The sequence below is a fragment of the Phoca vitulina genome, unplaced genomic scaffold, assembly GCF_004348235.1.
Source record: "Phoca vitulina isolate PV1807 unplaced genomic scaffold, GSC_HSeal_1.0 scaffold57, whole genome shotgun sequence".
NCBI classification, from domain to species: Eukaryota; Metazoa; Chordata; class Mammalia; order Carnivora; family Phocidae; genus Phoca; species Phoca vitulina.
In genome coordinates this window covers 9,788,237-9,804,251 of record NW_022589760.1, presented here as the reverse complement: position 1 = coordinate 9,804,251, position 16,015 = coordinate 9,788,237, and the positions used below count along the sequence as shown (strand labels likewise).

At 37.4% G+C, this 16,015-nt stretch overlaps 2 pseudogenes; both read right to left on the bottom strand.

The window, feature by feature from the left end:
• Positions 1-2,600: 2,600 nt before the first annotated feature.
• On the bottom strand, positions 2,601-3,686 carry LOC116623157 (annotated as a pseudogene).
• Positions 3,687-11,939: 8,253 nt separating this feature from the next.
• Positions 11,940-12,019, bottom strand: LOC116623185 (annotated as a pseudogene).
• Positions 12,020-16,015: the final 3,996 nt, after the last annotated feature.

Below are 16,015 nucleotides of genomic sequence, written 5' to 3'. Positions count from 1 at the left end.
TATAGGAGACAAACTGAGGGTTGCTGGAGGAGAGATGGGTGGGATGATGGGGTAACTGAGTGATGAGCATTAAAGAAGGCACGTGATGTAATGAGCACTGGTTGTTATACGCAATGGATAAATAACTGAATTTTGCCTCTGAAACTAATAATATATTATATGTTAATTAATTGGATTAAAATATAATAAGTTTTTTTTTTTAAAAAAACACATTAACAAGAGACCAAGAGGACAGTATATAATCATTAAAGCTATAATCCAACAAGAAGGTATGACAACTAAAGATTTTGCTACCAATATGGGAGCACCCAAATACAAAAATCAGTTAATAAAAAAATATAAAGAAAGTAATTGATAATAATGCAACAATAGTAGGGGAAGTTAACACCCCACTTACATCAATGGACAAATCTTCTAAATAGAAAGTCAAGGAAAGAGTGGCTTTTATGACACACTAAACCAGATAGATTTAATAGATATATTCAGAACATTCCATTTTATTTTATTTATTTATTTTTTTTAAAGATTTTATTTATTTATTTGACAGAGAGAGAGACAGCGAGAGCAGGAACACAAGCAGGGGGAGTGGGAGAGGGAGAAGCAGGCTTCCCGCCGAGCAGGGAGCCCGATGTGGGACTCGATCCCAGGACCCTGGGATCATGACCTGAGCCGAAGGCAGACGCTTAACGACTGAGCCACCCAGGCGCCCCAGAACATTCCATTTTAAAACTGCAGTATACACATTTTCTTCAAATGTACATGGAACATTCTCCAGAATAGATCCCATATTAGGCCACAAAACAAGTTTGAAAAAAAAAATTGAAAAGATGGAGTTTACACCTTGAATCTTTTCTGACCTCAATACAATGAAACTAGAAATAGAACACAGGAAAAAAATCTGGAAAGAACACAAAAACATGGAGGTTTAATAATATACTACTAAACAGTGAGTGGGTTAAACAGAAAAACATTGAGGAAATAAAAAAATACATGGAAACAAATGAAAATGAAAACAACATAGTCCAAAATCTTTGGGAGGCAGCAAAAGCACTTGTTAAGAAGGAAGTTTATAGCAATACAGTCCTACCTCAAGAAGGAAGAAAAATTTCAAATAAACGACCTAACCTTACACCTAGAGGAACTACAAAAAGAAGAAACAAAATCCCAAACCAGCAAAAGGAAGGAAATAATTAAGATTAGAACAGTAATAAATTATAAATAAACAAATAAAAAACAAGCAAACAAACAAAAAATAGAACACATGAATGAAACCATGAGTTGGTTCTTTGAAAAGATCAACAAAATTAATAAACCTCTAGCCAGACTCATCATAGAAAGGGTGGGGTGGACAAAGGGAGAGGACTCAAACAAAATAAAAAGTGGAGAACTAACAACTGACACCACAGAAATGCAAAATATTGTAAGAGAATATTAAGAAAAATTACATTCCCACAAAATAGACAACCTAAAAGATATAACATAAATTCCTAGAATCATATAACCTTCTAAAACTGAAACAGGAAGAAATAGAAAATCTGAACAGGCCAATAACCAGCAAAGACTTTGACTCTGTAACCAAAAATCTCACCCCCAAAAAGCAAACAAAACATCCACAAACAGACATCTTCACATGCAAATTCTGTTGAACTTTTAAAGAAGAGTTCATACTTATTCTTCTCAAACTATTCCAGAAAATATATGAGGAAGGGGAATTTTCAAATTCATTCTATGAGCCCAACATTACCCTGATCCCAAAACCAAATAAAGACACCACAAATGAAAGAGAACTACAGCCCAATATCTCTGATGAACATGGATGCTAAAACCCTCAACAAAATATTAGCAAACCAAATAAAAAATACATTAAAAAATGATTCACCATGATCAAGTGGGATTTATTTGTGGAATTTAAGGGTGGTTCAATATTTTCACAATAGTCAACATGATACATCACATCAAGAGAAGGATTAAAAAAACACATGATCTTTTCAATAAATGTAGAAAAAGTACTTGATAAAGTACAACATCCATTCATGATAAAAACCATGGGTTTAAAAGAAACATACCTCAATAAAATAAAGGCCTTATATGAAAAACCCACAGCTAACATCATACTCAGTGTTGAAAAACTGAGCACTTTTCCCCTAAGGTCAGGAACAAGACAAGGATGTCTGCTCTCACCACTTTTATTCAGCATAGTACTGGAAGTTCTGGCCATGCCAATCAGACAAGTGAAAGGAATTAAAGGCATTGAAATTGGTAAAGACAAAATAATACTTTCACTGTTTGCAGATGACATGATACTATATATAGAAAACCCTAAAGACTCCACCAATAGAACTGAGAAATGAGTTCAGTAAGGTCTCAGGATACAAAATAAATGTACAGAAATCCATTGCATTTCTTTTTTCTTTTTTTTTTTCATGAATAGTTGGGTTTATTTCAACAGTGGGTTTGAAACCCTCGCCTTAGGCAAGAGACTACAGTAATTATACCAGGAATAGACAATTTCCTACACTGTCAAATATATAAAAGTTCCTCTTGCACTTTCCTCAACACTGATCAACAAGCACATTCAGTCCACCTTTGCTTTGATCATTCTACTGAGTTAACCCAAGCCTCTTCTTCAGAGACTCTGGCATTTCAGGTGGAGGAGGGCCAGGGAGCCTGAAGTAGACCTTCAAAGAGTCATAGACGAACCACTGTAGTGCAGTCAGAGTGCCAATCATGATGATATAGGCAAAGAGTCCCTTCCATACACCTTTAAATCCAAGTCTCTGAAGAACTTGAGAGGCACTGCTGCCTTTCTCTTTATTCAACACAGATACCACGGAATCAGCAGGGTGAGAAACAATTGCACAGAAGACTCCAGCTATGTAACCTGCCACAAATGTTACAACCGGTTGCTCTGCCTTTGAACATTCACTTCCGGGCTTACGAACCACAAACTTGTACAATGCTTCAACAGTACGTTCAAAGCAGGCAAATTTCATCATGGTGTATGGTATCTGTCTCATTCAGACAGGGGCAACTCCCTTGTAGAATGCTTTTAAGCCTTCTTCCTTATATATTTTGGGAGCTGCATCCCTCAAAGTGTTGACATAACCTGGTTGGGTTTGAATTCGAACCTTAGCAGCTTCCATAGGAGCCAGGGCAATGTCACAAAAGAATTCAGTACTGGCAGAAGCAGCCAAATATAATGATGTGCACCAGAGATAGGCATTCTCCTCCCCAAGCATGTTGCTATACAAGACTTTGAAAACTTCATAAAAGCCAAACTTGCAGAGCCCCTGCATAGAGTAGCCAATGAAAGTCAGAGCCCATCCTTTAGCCAAACCACGAACACCATCCTCTTTAAGTGTAACTGAGAATCCATTAAATATGCCCTTGTACTTCTGGGGGTCCACCTGCATACGGCATTTCATTAAATCCAGAGGAACGACAGCCGTGTGTGTCAGACCACAACTTAAGATCCCACCAAAGCCACACAGTGCATAAAACTTCAAGGAGCCATATTCGCAAATGTACTCTTCCATGGCGGCTGCTGCCAGATTGCGGGAACGGTGGGGCGGACCCGGGGGACCCGCAGGACTGCTGCGAGGGCCCGTGAGGCCATCGTGTACCAGTTGCAGGTGGGGCGCTTTGAAGAGGTTCGCCCGCGCCAGATGCTACACAGACGAGAACATCTTCTGGGAGCAAGGCCCGGCACACTCACTTCCTAAGATGGCGAACACACAACCACTCCCTCGAAAAGGCTGCGGCTCACCCCATTGCATTTCTATACACTAACAATGAAGCATCAGAAAAAGAAATTTAAAAACAATCCCATTTACAGTTTCACAAAAAATAATAAAATATCAAGGAATAGACTTAACCAAAGAGGTTTAGAACCTGTACACTGAAAACTATAAAACGTTGATGAAAGAAATAGAAGATGACACGAAAAAATGAAAAAAAAAAAATTCCATGCTCTGGATCGGAAAAACATATTGTGCTAAAATACTTATACTACCCAAAGCCATCTACAGATTTAATGTAATCCCTATCAAAATACCAAGAGAATTTTTCACAGAACTAGAACAAATTATCCAGAAAATTTGTATGGAGCCCAAAGGCTCAGAAAAGCCAAACAGCCAAATTTGAAAAACAAAATAAACGGATGTATCACAATTCCAGACATCAAGTTATATTACAAACCTGTAGTAATCAAACAAATATGGTACTGACAGAGAATAGACACACAGATCAAAGGAACAGAATAAAAAGTCCAGAAATAAACCCATGATTATATGGTCAATTAACCTTTGACAACGGAGGCCAGAATGCAATGGGCAAAAGAGTCTCTTCAATAAATGCTGTTGGGAAAACTGGACAGCAACATACAAAAGAATGAAACTGGAACACTTTCTTATACCATACGCAAAAATAAATTCAAAATGGATTAAAGTCCTAAATGTGAGAACAGAAACCATGAAAATCCTTGAAGAGAGCACAAGCAGTAAATTCTCTGACATTGGCAATAACGACATCTTTGTAGATGTCTCCTGAGATAAAGGGAACAAAAGCAAAAATAAACTATCTGGATTACATCAAAAGAAAAAGCTTCTGCACAGAGAAGGAAGCAACCAACAAAACTAAAAGACAACATGTCAAATGGGGAAGATACTTTCAAATGACATATCTAATAAAGGGTAAGTATCCAAAATATATCAAGAAATTATACAACTCAACATCCCAAAAAACAAATAATCCAATTAAAAACTGAGCAGAAGACATTAACAGACATTTCTCCTAAGATGACATACAGATGGCCAACAAACACAAGCAAAGGGGCTCAACATCACTCATCACCATGGAAATGTAAATCAAAACTACAATGAGATATCATCTCACACCTGTCAGAATGGCTGAGATGAAAAACTAAAGAAACAGCAAGTATTGGCAAGGATGTGGAGAAAAAGGAACTTGCATGCACTGTTGATGGGAATGCAAACTGGTGCAGCCACTATGGAACACAGTATGGAGGTTCCCCCAAAAATGTAAAAAATAGAACTACCCTATGATCCAGTAATTGCACTACTGAGCATTTACCCAAAGAAATAAAAAGCACTAATTTGAAAGCATATGCTGCAGGATATTTATTGCAGCATTATTTACAATAGCCAAATTATGGAAACAGCCTAAGTGTCCATCATTAGATGCAAGCCAAATTATGGAAGCAGCCTAAGTGTCCATCATTAGATGCAAAGATAAAGAAGAATTGGTATATAAATATATACAATGGAATATTATTCAGCCATAAGAAAGTATAATCTTGCTATTTGCAACAACATGGATGGATCTAAAGACCATAATGCTAAGCAAAATAAGCCAGTCAGAGAAAGGTAAATACCATCTGATTTCACTCAAATGTGGAATTTGAGAAATAAAACAAATGAACAAAGAAAAAGACAAACCAAGAAACAGACTCTTAACTATGGAGAACAAACGAATGGTTACCAGAGGGAAGATTGGTGGGGTGATTGGTGAAATAGGTGAAGGATATTAAGGATACACTTATCTTTTTTTTAGGATATACTTATCTTGATGAGCACTAAGTAATATATGGAATTGTTGCAAATGCTATATTGTACACCTGAAACTAATACAACACTGTATGTTAACTACACTGGAATTGAAATGGAATGGAATGAAACGAAATGAAATGAAGAAATGAAATGAAATGAAATGAAATGAAATGAAATGAAATGAAATGAAAAATAAAATAAAATAAAATAATTATTGATAGGTATGCAACTTTTATTTGTTTTCTGGCTGTCATAGTTCTGTTTCTTTCTTCTCTTGCACTCTTTCTTTCTGATTGATATTTCTGTAATGTTATATTTGGCTTTCTTTCAATCTATTTATTTTTTGTCTATTTATTATATATTTTGTGTTTGTCTTTACAAGAAGTTCATGTATAACATCTTAATATATAGCAGTCTATATTAAACTGATGGTCATTTGAGTTCAAGGACATTCTAAAATAAAATTTCTTTGATGTTTGACATTTAATTATTTGTTGTAGTGTGAACCTCCTTGGGTTTATTTTGTTTGCAACTCTGTGCTTTTTGAATCTTGATGTCTATTTACTTCCCTAGGTTAGGAAAGTTTTCAGCTATTATTTCTTCAAATAAGTCTTCTGCTTCTTTCTCTCTCTTCTTCTTCTGGGGCACCTTTCATGGAATGGTTTTTCCCTTGATGTTGTTCAAGAGATCCCCTAGCTTATCCTCATTTTAAAAATTCTTTTCTCTTTCTGTTGTTCAGTTTGAGTTCTTCCCATTTTCCTGACTTCCAGATTGTGGATGTGTTGTTCTTCATCCACTTATATACCTCTAGTATATATGTTATTTCAGATATTGATTCTTTTATTATATTTTCTATCTTTTTTATTGAAGATCTCACTGACTTCTTACACTCTTTCTGGTCCAGTAGATCCTCTTTATGATCATTATTTAAGTTATTATCATGCATATTGCTCACTCCATTTCTTTCAGTTGCTTTTCTAAGGTTTTAACTAGTTCTTTCTTTTGGAAGATATTACTCTGTCTCCCCATTTTGCTTGACTTTCTGTGTTTCTTTCTATGAATGAGGCAGAACAACTACATCTCCTAAACTGGAAGGAATGGTCTTGTGTATGGTCATTTGCTATGTAGATTGTCTGTGCTTGTGAGTTTTGCTGACTGACTATAACTGGCTGTCATGGGCTGGGGGTCTAGGGATTCTCCACACAGTGGGCACCCAGGAAGGACAGCTAAACCTGATGTGCACACAGATTGGTGTGGTCCCTTTGCTCTCCATTCAGCAGGTGACTGGCAGAATACATAAGGCTAATATGGGTGCAAGGTGGGTTAGCCCAAGGCTCTACATGCTGAGGGAACCTTGGCAGGATAGCTGAAGTTGAAGTGGGTGTTATCCTGTGTGTCTTGGGAATATCCACAAAGAGGATGACCTGGCAGTGTGGCTGTAGATGAGGTGGGATACAGACCAATATTTTCCATGGATTTCTATGCAGCAGGCACCCTGGCAGGACAGGTAAAGCTGAAATGGGCTCAGGTTGGTGTGTCCCAGGGTTCTATGCATTGAGGGCACTTTGGCAAAACTTCTGAAGGTGAAATTATGCAAACCATAGTGTCCTAGGGTTCTCTGTGCAGAGGATGCCCTGGAAGGATAGCTGGAGCTGAGACAGTGTGGGGCCTGAGAGGTCCCTGGGCAATCTGTGCATAGGGTGCCCTGGCAGGATAGTTGAAACTGCAGTGGGTGAAATCCATTGGGACCCAGGGCTCTAGGCAGAGTGCACCTCAGCAGGGTAGGTGAAGCTGAAGTGGATGTAAATTGTTATGTTCCAGGACTTTGCACAGAGGGTACTCTGGAGGAGCAACTGAAGCTAAGGCAGGGCATAGGCTGAGTGGTCCTGTGGCACTCTGTACATTGGAGGCCCTTTCAGCACAGCTTAATCTGAAGTGGTCACAAGCCACACTGAGGGCAATCTGGTAGGATAACTGAAGCTGAACTGGATGCAAACCAAGGTCTCCTGGTGTGATCAGTGCAGGGGGTGCCTTGACTGGGTGGCTAGTCCTGAGACCAGTGGAGGTGGGGGTGTTCTGGGACACTCCACACAGGCAGGTAAGCTAGATCTGAAGCAGATATTATCCAGGATATTCTGGAACACCATGCACCCTAGGTGTACTAGCGAGCCATCTATCTGAAGTTGAAGTTGTGTGGACCTAGAATATTCCAGGGTCCTTTGTACCTGTGTCACCTTGGCCCAAAAGCTGTTACTGTAATGAGTGATAACCAGGAGTGTCCTGGTATGCATCATTCTGTGGCCCCTTTTGGTGTGATAGCTGGGGCTGGTGTGGCATAGGGGTCCAAGGCTCACTAAGGTCGCAGACCTGTTAGGGCACCAGGACTGTGCACCAGTCTGTGCCTCCAAGGTGGAGGGGGAGCATAAATCATATCCGTCAGTACCCCCACCCAGGGAGAATTCAAACAATCCGCTTACCATTTGTAGGAGTTATAGGGCTGTCTCTTTTATATATTATTTGTTCTTTTATTTTTATTTTTTTATTATGTTATGTTAGTCACCATACAGTACTTCATTAGTTGTTGTGTTTTGTTTTGTTTTTTTTTTTTAAGATTTTTATTTATTTATTTGACAGAGAGAGACACAGTGAGAGCAGGATCACAAGCAGGGGGGGAGTGGGAGAGGGAGAAGCAGGCTTCCCGCAGAGCAGGGAGCCCGATGCGGGGCTCTATCCCAGGACCCTGGGATCATGACCTGAGCCAAAGGCAGGCGCTTAACAACTGAGACACCCAGGCGCCCCAGTACTTCATTAGTTTTTAGTACAGTTCCATGATTCATTATTTGCGTATAACACCCAGTGCTCATTGCAATACGTGCCCTCCTTAATGCCCATCACTGGGTTAACCCATCTCCCCCTTCCCTCCCCTCTGAAACCCTCAGTTTGTTTCCGGGAGTCCATAGTCTTTCATGGTTCATCCCCTCTCTGATTTCCGCCCTTTGATTTTTCCCTTCCTTCTCCTGATGTCCTCCATGCTATTCCTTATGTTCCACATATAAGTGAAACCATATGATTGTCTTTCTCTGCTTGACTTTGTTGTTTTTAACCGAGCCTTTTTTTTTTTTTTTATCTGTGCCCCACAGCATCTTGGACTGATGTGGGCTAGTACTCTACTGTGCTAGATAAGATGTCAGGCTGGTTAGTGCTTTGGGGCTCTGCTCCCATTCAATTAGTAAAGGTGGAGGGAGAGCATAAAAAATGTCCACCATCCCTACCACCTGGAGAATGTTCCAGCAGCTTCCCCCCTTCCCTGCAGTTAGCAGAGTTCTAGGGCTGGCTCTTTTATATGCTGGCTTCTCTTTTTTTTTTTTCTTTTTTTAAATTTAAATTTAATTAAGTACTTTATAATGTATTATTGGTTTCTGAGGTAGAGGTTAGTGATTCATCAGTCTTATATAATACCCAGTGTTCATTATATCAAGTGCCCTCCTTAATGTCCATCACCTAGTTACCCCATCCCCCCACCAACCTCCCCTCCAGCAACCCTCAATTTTTTCCTAGAGTTAAGAGTCTCTTATGGTTTGTCTCCCTCTCTGATTTAGTCTTGTTTTATTTTTTCCTCTCTTCCCCTATGATCCCCTGTTTTGTTTCTTAAATTCCACATATAAGTGAGATCATATGATAATTGTCTTCTCTGATTGACTTATTTTGCTTAGCATAATACCCTCTAGTTCTATCCATGTCATTGCAAATGGCAAGATTTCATTTTTTTTGTTGGCTGAGTAGTATTACATTGTAGCTAGCTGCTTTTTTATATAGCAGGGTTTTTTATTTGTTTGTTTGTTTTGTTTTGTTTTGTTTTGTTTCCCTATGATCCACCTTATTGGTTGCTGGTGTAGGCTAGGGGACCCAGAGTTTGCTGAAGCAGCAAATTGGCTATGGCATCTAGACCCTGCTCAGATCTTCGATTTCAAAGTGGACATGGAGAATAAACCATGTTGCTCTCCAGTCCCTCTTAACCCAGAGTGAGTTTCAGCAGTTCCTCTGCTATTTGATAGAGTTCTGGGGTCTGCTCTTTTATAAACTAGTTGCTCTTTTAAACTATGGCTTTTTTTCTGTACACAAGGTCAGGTGAATCTGTTCCCAGTCCCTCAGTACTATCCCGTCCCAATGTAGTTTGCAGCATCATGGAAGAGAATTCTTTTCATTACTATCTCTTTGTCTCTCTTGCTGTTCTCTTTTTCAATTTTATCTTTTTTTTTGTGCAGACGTTGTTCAGTTTGTCCTTAGTTATTCAAGAAGAATTGCTCTACTAATAGGTGTGTGCAATTTGGTGTGTTCCATGGAAGAGAAGATTTGAAAATCTTCCCCTGTCACCATCTTGGACTGGAATCTCGAGTGTTCTTTTTAAATTAATGCATATTGAATTTTGTCAAATGACCTCTTTTATTACTGATATTTTTAATTTATACATCTTGTCTTTTTTCTTGAACAGTTTTCTATAAGATTATCCATCTTTTCTATGAAAGAACTAATTTTGTTTTTTTTCTCTATTATTTTCCTTTTGATTTGAATTCTGGTTTCATTTTCCCCATAATCCTTTTATTTCTAAATCTTTTAAGCAAATAATTCTGCAATCCATATCTTGTTTAATTACTTAGTTAGAATTTGCATTTTCCCTAAATATAGGCAGTTGTGTTCCTGTAAAGTCTAAAAGCATTTGAAATTGACAAGAATCCTGAACTTTATATATTTTTTTTAGAATCTAAAAAAAAAAAAAAAATCCTTCCTAAGTTATATTGTCATCACTGACTTCAATAACCAAAACATAGTTCAAACTTTTGGGGAAAAATTTTACTGAAGCTTGTACTAAAATTTTGAGAGATTATAATTTTATTTCAAAATATTACAGAGAAAAAAACACTATGCACTATGCATAGCAAAAGAGAAATAAATATCAAAGTAATATAATTAAAAACATAAAACAAAATGACAGATGACATCTATCAACTACAACAGTCTATAAATGTATTGAATTCCACAAATAAAAATAAAAATATCTCTCCTGCTTTGTCAAAGATTAGTTGACCATAGAGTTGAGGGTCCATTTCTGGGCTCTCTATTCTGTTCCATTGATCTATGTGTCTGTTTTTGTGCCAGTACCATACTGTCTTGATGATGACAGCTTTGTAGTAGAGCTGGAAGTCTGGAATTGTGATGCCGCCAGCTTTGCTTTTCTTTTTCAACATTCCTCTGGCTATGCGGGGTCTTTTCTGGTTCCATACAAATTTTAGGATGATTTGTTCCATTTCTTTGAAGAAAGTGGATGGTATTTTGATGGGGATTGCATTGAATGTGTAGATTGCTCTAGGTAGGATTGACATCTTTGCACTACTGGGTATTTACCCCAAAGATACAAAAGTAGGGACCCGAAAGGCTACATGCACCCCGATGTTTATAGCAGCAATGTCCACAATAGCCAAACTGTGGAAAGAGCCAAGATGTCCATCAACAGATGAATGGCTAAAGAAGATGTGGTATATATATACAATGGAATATTATGCAGCCATCAAAAGGAATAAGATCTTGCCATTTGCAACGACGTGGATGGAACTGGAGGGTATTATGCTGAGCGAAATAAGTCAAACAGAGAAAGACATGTATCATATGACCTCACTGATATGAGGAATTCTTAATCTCAGGAAACAAACTGAGGGTTGCTGGAGTGGGGGGTGGGGTGGGAGGGATGGGGTGACTGGGTGATGGACACTGGGGAGGGTATGTGTTCTGGTAAGCGCTGTGAATTGTGCAAGACTGTTGAATCTCAGATCTGTACCTCTGAAACAAATAATGCAATATATGTTAAGAAAGAAAAAAAGAAGAAGAAGAATGTAGCAGGAGGGGAAGAATGAAGGGGGGGAAATCGGAGGGGGAGAAGAACCATGAGAGACAATGGACTCTGAAAAACAAACTGACGGTTCTAGAGGGGAGGGGGTTGGGAGGATGGGTTAGCCTGGTGATGGGTATTGAGGAGGGCACGTTCTGCATGGAGCACTGGGTGTTATGCACAAACAATGAATCATGGAACACTATATCTAAAACTAATGATGTAATGTATGGGGATTAACATAACAATAAAAAAAAATTAAAAAAAATAAAAAAATAAAAATATCTCATTTTTATTTAAAAAATCAAAAATTTAAGATATAATAAATGCATTTATAACAAAATAAAATGTAAAAGTTAAAATTAAAGATTTTTAAACTTTGAAAAAATAAGCAACGCAGTTTTGAAGTTATGTGAAAATATATAACTTGTTTACCCCAGATAGCACAAATCCAAGTAAAACCAAATTTTACTAAGAAATCAAATTCTACTGTTTTCTGCTGATGCAGTAAGATATTCAGCTCATTTCAGTAACAAACTATAGAAATGATCCCTGAAAGTATAGTCTTTTCAGCTCATTTCAGAATCTCAAACTTTATAACATGTTATGTTTTGCCAAGTACCTGGAGTGTATTTCATATATGCTCACAAGTAATTTTCCTACTTTGGGTGCTTATAGATATTCCACCTTTTATTAAGAATTTACTGGGCATTGTTATGTTTCTAAAGCACAATTACCTGTCATTGGGTATGTACTGGCATATCACTTTAGATAACTTAGTGTTAAAAGGTAAGATGAGGCATATTTTTAAAAATTAAGTTTATTTGAGCAAAAATCAATTCAGATCAGTACCAAACCAGAAGTGATTAGGAATGCTGAAGCAACAGGAGCTTGGGGAAAATCTTTTATAAGCAAAAGACAGAAGCAAAATAAGAAAAGTATTAACTCGGGACGCCTGGGTGGCTCAGTTGGTTAAGCGACTGCCTTCGGCTCAGGTCATGATCCTGGAGTCCCGGGATCGAGTCCCGCATCAGGCTCCCTGCTCGGCAGGGAGTCTGCTTCTCCCTCTGACCCTCCTCCCTCTCATGCTCTCTGTCTCTCATTCTCTCTCTCTCAAATAAATAAATAAATAAATCTTAAAAAAAAAAAAAAAAAAAAAAAAAAAGAAAAGTATTAACTAGCTATAGCTTAAAGGCTAGTTGGCTCTTTGCAATTGATTGACCTTAGTTATCAATTTTGTAACATTAAGGCATTTACAAGCTTAGATTTTGGTTTCCTTATGAAAGCTGCCATGGCATGACTGTTATCTCAATTTAATGTTTTTTTTTTTTTTTTAATTTTATTTAAACTCCAGTTGGTTACCATACAGTGTAATATTAGTTTCAGATATACAATTTAGTGATTTAACACTTAACATACAGAACCTGGTGCTCACCAAAACTAGTGCATTCCTTAATCCCCATCAGTTATTTGATCCACCCTCCCCACCTCTCCTGTGGTAACCATCAGTGTGTTCTCTATAGTTAAGAGTCCATTTCTTGGTTTACCTCTCTCTGTCTTTTTTATTCCCTATGATCATTTGTTTTGTTTCTTAAATTCCACAAATGAGTGAAATCATATGGTATTTATCTTTATTTGATTGACATATTTTGCTTAGCATAGTACTCTCTAGCTCAACCCATGTCAAGCAAATGGCAAGATTTCATTCTTTTTGATGACTGAGTAATATATATATATATATATATATATATATATATATATAATAAGTAATATATATATACCACATACTTATCCATTCATCAGTCATTGGACATTTAGTCTATTTCCATAATTTGACTATTGTAGATAATGCTGCTAAAAACATTGGGGTGCATGTATCCCTTTGAATTAGTATTCTTATTCTTGTGTAAATATGTAGTAGTGCAATTGATGAACTCTAAAATAGTTCTACTCTTACCTTTTTGAGGAACCTCCATACTGTTTCTGAGTGGCTGCACTAGTTTGCATTCCCACCACAGTGCAAGAGGTTACCCTTTCTCCACACCTTTACCAACACCTGTTATTTCCTGTGTTGTTGATTTTAGACATTCTGACAGGGGTGAAGTGATATCTCAATGTAGTTTTGATTTACAGTGCCCTGATGTTGAGTGATGTTGAGCATCTTTTTATGTCTGTTGGTCATCTATATGTCTTCTTTGGAAAAAAAAAAATGTCTATTCGTGTCGTCTGCCCATTTCTTAACTGAATTGTTTGTTTTTTGGGTGTTGAGTTTGAGAAGCTCTTTATAGATTTTGGATAATAATAACCCTTTATCAGATATTTCACTTGCGAATATCTTCTCCTATTCCACAGGTTGCCTTTTAGTTTTGTTGATTGTTTCCTTAGCAAATAAATTGAATTGGTGATCAAAAATCCCCCAAAAACAAAAGCCTAGGGTGAGATGTCTTCACATGTGAATTCTACCAAACATAAGAATCAGTGCAGCAGATCATAGGGGAAGGAAAGAAAAACTGAATGGGAAGTCATCAAAAAGGGAGAAAAAAACATGAGACACTCTTAACTATAGGAAACAAACTGAGGGTTGCTGAAGGGGAGGTGGGTGGGGTTATGGGGTAATTGGGTGATGGACATTCAGGAGGGCATGAGATGTGATAAGCACTGGGTGTTATATGCAACTGATGAATTGTTGAATTCTACATCTGAAACTAATGTACCGTATGTTGGCTAATTGAATTTAAATTAAAAAAAGAAGACTTAATACCAGTTCTTCTCAAACTATTCAAAAAAAAAAAAAAAAGAAAGAAAGAAAGAAAGAAAGAAAGAAAGAAAAGAAAGAAAAGGAAAGAAAACTTCCAAATTCTTTCTATGAGGCCAGCATTACCCTGATACCAAAACCAGATACACATGCCACTAAAAAAGAGAACTACATGCCAATATCTGTGGATTCAAAAATTCTCAATAAAATACTAGCAAACTGAATCTAACAGTACATTAAAAGAATCATTCACCACAATCAAGTGGGATTTAATGGTTTTCTTATTTAATTAACACTGGAGTATGCTACAATCACAAATGACCTCAACATTTCAGTTGCTTAATGCCATAAAATTATTCATGCTACATATTTAAAGTAGCTCATTATAGTCACTTAAAGCTCCAGGATGACAGAAGTTTCATCTCAAGAGCTACTTTTACAATCATCATGACAAAGGGAATCGATTGTAGAGAATTATACATTGGTTAAGAATGTTTCCACTGAGAAAAAAATGTAGGCCATTTTTATTCATAATTTCTTGGCTGAAACAAGTAGCATGGCCTCACTTAATTTCAAAGGGGACAAGGATGTTTAATTACCTCATGAATAATCGTATCACAATATGTGTAAACAACCCTTATAACAACCATGAATAGATTTTACTGTGCCCTGCAATAGTTGGAATACTGGAGTATTTTTTTTTATGATTCAAGGATTTATTAAGTTATACATGCAAACCATACTGCTAATTGCATTAGCAAAAGATCAATGTAAAAACACTCCACGATTCTGCAACTGTCATTTAAAAAAAAAAAATGTTGGGGCGCCTGGGTGGCTCAGTTGGTTAAGCGACTGCCTTCAGCTCAGGTCATGATCCTGGAGTCCCGGGATCGAGTCCCGTATCGGGCTCCCTGCTCAGCAGGGAGTCTGCTTCTCCCTCTGACCCTCCCCCCTCTCATGCTCTCTCTATCTCATTCTCTCTCTCAAATAAATAAATAAAATCTTAAAAAAAATAAAATAAAATAAAATAAAAATAAAAAAAAAATGTTGTTCTAGTGGTTGAGAGATCCAACCTTGTATTCTTGCCAGTGGGTAAGTTGTACGGAATTTATTTATTTATTTTTTTAGAAGAAAAAGAATGCCTTGAAAAGACAACAGCATATGTAAAGGCCTGAAGATAGCAAGGAATATGCAACATTTGAGAAACTGAGGAAAGTCTCCTGGTCAAAGAAGGGGAGATTGTGCAGGGTGAGACTAGTGAAGTAGGCAGATATTTAATACCAAGTTAAGGAGTTTGAAGTTCATCTTAAGAACAACGGGAGCAGCGCCTGGGTGGCTCAGTGCATTAATTGTCTGACTCTTGATTTCAACTGAGGCCATGATCTCAGGGTCATGAAATTGAGCCCTGTGTGTGGCTCTGTGCTGGGCATGGAGCCTGCCTAAGATCCTCTCTCCTTCTGTCCTTCCCCCCACTCACATGTGTGCTCTCTCTCTGTAAAGATGCTTTGTTGAAGTATTTTCTTAAATGCCTCATACCTTTTTGTTTTTTGTATTGAATTTACTTAGAAAAATCCCAAAGAGTACTTCTTTACTCCAAAGCCTTGCAGAATTAAAAACAAACAAACAAATAAACAAACAAAAACCTAAAACATGTTTTCTATTGGCTTCAGGTACAGAAACAGTGGGAATTGCCTGGATATGAATCCATGTATTTTGACTGACTACCTGAAATAGATCTGCAGTAGTTACCATGCTATAATGAATATGGCCCTCCTTCAGATGACTAAGGCTGTCTAGTTTATTTTACTT